The sequence below is a fragment of the Petaurus breviceps genome, unplaced genomic scaffold (genome assembly GCF_028583685.1).
Source record: "Petaurus breviceps papuanus isolate PSGF00001 unplaced genomic scaffold, PetGlider_PUasm1.0 90743, whole genome shotgun sequence".
NCBI classification, from domain to species: Eukaryota; Metazoa; Chordata; class Mammalia; order Diprotodontia; family Petauridae; genus Petaurus; species Petaurus breviceps.
In genome coordinates this window covers 5848309-5853936 of record NW_027187332.1, presented here as the reverse complement: position 1 = coordinate 5853936, position 5628 = coordinate 5848309, and positions in this window count along the sequence as shown.

The window sequence follows — 5628 nt, the reverse complement described above, 5'->3', positions numbered from 1 at the left end:
TATGGCATATCTTAAATTCGATGTTATGTAGAAATTGTAAACTCATTATGTCCAAATGAACCATTATCTTTCCCCTAAACATTCCCCTCTTCTGAACTTTCAGCTCACTGTTTGTTGGGCCTGTAGTCAGGAAGATTCAATTTTGTGAGTTCAAATGTAACTTCAGACAGTTATTAGCTTTGTGACCCTGAGCAATTCACTTAACTCTATTTTCCTCATAGGCAAAATGAACTGAAGAAGAAAATGGCAAATGACTCCAATATCTCTGCCAAGAAAACTCCAAATGGGGTCATGGAGAGTCATGTATGACTGAAATATCACTTAACAACATCACCAATGAAGGTATCACCATTTTCCCAGTCATCTACAATTGTCATCTAGGTTTCATCCTTGACTCCTAACTTTCTTTTACCATCCCTCTCCTCATAATCATTCTATTGGAAAATCATGTTAATTTCATCTTCTATTATCTCTTGAATATTCCCCCTTCTCTTCTCTGATGCTACTACAACCCTGGCACATTTACTTCTTTCTCCACCTATAGACTATTGAAATAGCTTGCTGATAAGTTGGCCTGCCTCAAGTCTCTCCCTACTCTAGTTCATTTCTCTACTATCCTGTGAAAGTGATCTTTCTAAAATACAGAACTGATCGTGTTAACCTTCCCTCCCCCCAATAAATCAGTGACTGATTACCACTTCCAGCATCAAATGTACAATCATCTCTTTGGTTTCCAAAGCTCTTATACCCTGCCTTCCACCTAAATTTTCAGTCTTATACATTATATACCACAAATATTCTACAATTTAGTGATACTAGTTTTCTTGTCAGTAATACTCCGTCTCCTGACTGGACATTTTCTCCTGGGTGTTCTTTATATCTGGAATGCTTTCCTTCTGCATCTCCACATTTTGAACTTTTTAACTTTCTTCATGTCCCAGATTATACCATACCTTCTATAGGAATCCTTTCCTATCCCCCTTAATTCCAATGCTTTTCCTCCATTAATTATTTATGATTTAACCTGAAAATAGCTTATTTATATGTTTGTTTATTTTTTCAGTTGTCTTCCCTGTTAGACTGTGAGCTCTTTGAGAGTAGGGATCATCTTTTGTCTTTCTTTTTGTTTGTTTTTTTTGTATCCCCAGTGTATGACACATATTGACACATTAATTTTTTATTGCGTGCTTGACTATAGGTTTACAGAGCAACATACAGTGAAAAACTGAGTAACTTGATCAGTCACATAATCACTAAAAGTTAGAGAAAAGACTTGAACTCAGATCTTATAGATTTAAAGATGATTTATCTACTAAGATACATTGTCTTTCATTTTATGATACATTGTGATAAAATTCAGACACAAAGTAAAACAAAAAAAATAGTAGTAAGAGAATAGCAATATTTATTTTTTCTCAGAGGAGAGATAGAATACTATATATATATGAAATGTTATATCTGCTGTTGGATATTTACCCTCTACTTTGGTTAACTTAATTATTTTTCTTTATTACTATTTTAAAGGGGTAATGGAGGGATGGCAAGGGCATGTGTGTGTATATGTGTATGTGTGTGTGCTGTCATGAAATGAATGGCTAAAGGCTCAAAAGAAACTTTTTGTACCTTTTTATGAAATTATTAACTAATTGTATTAATGTGCATTTGTTTCAGATCTTTTTTTAAAGGTGCATTTGGCCATCCCCTTTGCCTCAGCACATGTCTCCTTTAGCCAGTACCCAGCTCTCAAGGACAGGATTCAGTCAATAGTGCAGAATGCCTTGTAATGCAGGCCCTAAACCAATTACCCACACAAATCCTTTCAAAGGAACAGTTCAGGTTAATTCTACATATTTTACAATGTGATAGACTATTTTTCCTTAAATAACACTCTTTGAAGACATTTTGGGCTAAGAAGCTCTTCTTCATTGAATTTTGTGCCCCCGTTTACTTTTGTAGCTACTGGGATGAGGATAGGGAAAAATGTCTTAAATGGTTTATGTTGTTTATACTTGTTACATTTTTGCCCTTATAGGCAAAAATTTTAGGTCATTCATTCATCTATATATTCTGCATTCAATTATTTGATCTGTGGCTACCACTCAGTCCTAGAGAGGTGAAGGAAATAGTTCTCCCTGGCTACATCCCAAATATATCCTGAAATTCTTGACAGTACTTTCTGAAAAACATATAATTTCAGAAAAAAATACCTTATTGGCATGATAAGGACAGAAACTAATAGATATTACTTTTGCAACTAAGTCTTATTCAATTCTTCACATAGGTCATAGAAATATCTTACTAAGAGAAGAGATGTGTGACAAGAGATTTGGCAAAGCAACAATCATAACTTTGGCTTAATACATCATTTTGACCCCTTTAAAAGCACTTATAAATGCATTATCTTATTTGTAGAGTAGACATTGTAAATAATTTTTACAGAGGGAGAAAGTGAAGCACATATTCACTGCCCAGAGTTGGCAACTATTTGGAGAAAATAAATACAAGGGTTGTTGAATTGTTGGATAGGAAGAATTAGAACTTATTTCCTCTGATGTCTGATTCATCACTAGTGGAAAGAACACAGTACTTATAATAAGAAGACTTAATTAAGTCCCAGTCTCAGCTCTACCATTTATTACAGAATCTCAAAGTTGGAGAGAACTTAAGAGTCCTTCCAATCCAATCAATACCTGAATAAGAACACTTTCTACAACATTCCTAGCAAATGGTGATCTAGACACTTCATTTTAAGATTTTTACTGAGGGAAAACACATGAATACTTGAGTTAGCCCATTTAGCATTTGAATTACTATGAAACCTGTGTTAATATCAAATCTAAATATTCCTCTACAAGTTCCATTCATTGGTCCTAATTATTCCTTCTAGAGAAGACCAGAAGAATTCTAATTTCTATTACATTATCATAACCCTTCAAGATCTTGAAGACAGCTATTATGTCTGCCTTCATCAACCCCCCAACTTCCCTTTTCTAAGTTAAACCTTCTCAGTTCTATATGAACTGACCCTCATTTGGCATCATATTTAAGTTGATGGTTCTGTTCTACATGGTGGACTTCATCTTATAAATAACATTTAAAAAATATGATCCAGGAGTCAAGATGGCAGAGTAGAAGCACAACTTCTGAGCGGCTCTGGCTTCCCCCTTTCCCAATCAATGTAAAAAGGAGACTCTGAACAAACTTTGGAGGTTCAGAACCCACAAAATGAAACTGAGAAGCTAACCTCCCACAGAGGATGGCCCGGCAGGCCGGCAGGAATTGGCCAGTGCAGAGCTCTGGGAGCCTAACCCAGGCCCCCTTGAGCCAGAGGTTTTAGCCCCAGGGTGGGCTTGACCAACCACCTGCTGGAGGGACTCCATATCAGCAGCAGCTTGGCCATTTCCAGAATTATCAACATATCAATGTGAAGGACAAAGTGAGAGGTAAGTGCGGTCTGGACTTTGGAACCCAGTAAATGGGAGTGCCTCTGCTTTTGGCCCTGGGGCAAAAAGCCTCTGAGATGTCCAGCACAGCCAGCCAGCACCACGTGGCAGCTTCAGCTCCTGGCCTGCAGAGTGTAGGGGGACCAAGCGACCAATCTGAGGGGTAATCACTCTTGCTTTAACCTGCTTGGATTTGGATTGCAGTCTAGGGTGGAGGTCCATATGTCCAGCTTGCCAGAGCATGTGGAGTCCTCAGAGATGGCACCCATCTAATACCTCCAGCAGCTGAGGAAAACCCCAGCATTTGGGACAAAAGGTCCCCTGTCTGGTGGCAGAGTTCTACTGTGGCAAAAAGCCCATAAGTCAATTAACTGAGTGGATAAATGAGCAGGCAAAGGACACAAAGCAGACAGAATATTCCAACATTAGACTCCTATTTGCAGGACAAAAAGGAGCAAAGCATGGAACAGGAAGAAGACGGTGTATCAGAACTCCTGCACCAAAAGCTTCAAAGGAAAATACGAGCAGGTTACAGGCCATAGAGGACCTTAAGAAGCAAATAAAGGAAGTGGAGGAAAAATTGGGAAAATAAATGAGAACTATGCAAGAAAATTATGAAATGAGAGTCAACAGCCTGACTGAGGAAAATCACAGCTTAAAAAATAGAGTAACTCAGATGGGAAAAGAGGCTAAAAAAGGTGATGAGGAGAAGAATGCCTTAAAAAACCGAATTTACCAGATGGAAAAAGAATGTCAAAAGCTCACTGAGGAGAATCATTCCTTCAGAATTAGATTGGAGCAAATGGACGCTAATGACTTTATGAGAAATCAAGATGCTGTTAAACAGATCCAAACAATTGAAAGAATAGAAGGCAATGTGAAATATCTCATGGGAAACACCACTGACCTGGAAAATAGATCCAGGAGAGATAATTTAAAAATTATTGGACTCCCTGAAAGCCATGATCAAAGTAAGAACCTAGAAATAATCCTCCAGGAAGTTCTCAAAGAAAATTGCCCTGATGTTTTAGAACCAGAGGGCAAAATAGAGGTTGAAAGAATCCACCAATCACCTTCTGAAAAAGATGCCTAAAAGAAAACTCCTAGGAATATTATAGCCAGGTTCCAGAATTCCCAGATTAAGGAGAGAATATTACAAGGAGCCAGGAAGAAACAATTTGAATATTGTGGAAACTCAATCAGGATAACTCAGGATCTGGCAGCTTCTACACTGAGGGATCAAAGGGCTTGGAATATGATATTCTGGAGGTCAAAGGAGCTAGGATTAAAAGCAAGAATCACCTACCCAGCAAAACTGAGTATCATGTTTCAGGGGAAAATATGGTCATTCAGTAGAATAGAGGACTTTCAAGCATTCTTTATGAAAAACCAGAGTTGAAGAGAAACTTTGACATTAAAATACAAGAAGCAAGAGAAGCATGAGAAGGTAAACAGGGTAAAGAAATCATAAGTAACTTATCAAAGTCTAACTATTAACATTTCTACATGCAAAAAAAAAACCCAATAATTGTACCTGGTGAAACTATTGTCAGTATGAAAATAGTTGAAGGGAATGTGTGTGTGTGTGTGTGTGTGTGTGTGTGTGTGTGTGTATATATATGAGGGTATATGGGCTTATGAATACATATGTAAATGTATATATATATATATGTTTACATTTATACATAGATAGAGGGCAGAGGACAAATTTAAGAGGAAGGGATGATACTTAAAAGATGAAATTAAGAAGGGAGAGAGGAATATAATGAGAGGAGATGGGGAGTGAGAGAATGGGGTAAACTATCTCTTAAAGAAGAGGCAAAGGAAAATAGTTACAATGGAGGGAAAGAATAGAAAGGTAAAAGGGAATGGGTCAAACTTATTATCATTGAATTTGACTTGGGGAGGGAATGAAATACACACTACATAGGGTATCTCACCCTACAGGACAGTAGGGGGGTAGGGGATCAGAGGTGGAATGATGGAGGGAGGGCAGGGTTGGGGGGGGAGGGAAGTTGGAGGCATCTACTTTTGAAAAGGGACAGGATCAAAGTAGAGAATAGAACAAATGGGAGGTGTGATAGGAGGCAGGGAAATATAGTCAGTCTTTTACTATCTCTCTCTTATATAGACACATGCACACACACACACACACACACACACACACACACACACACACACACAC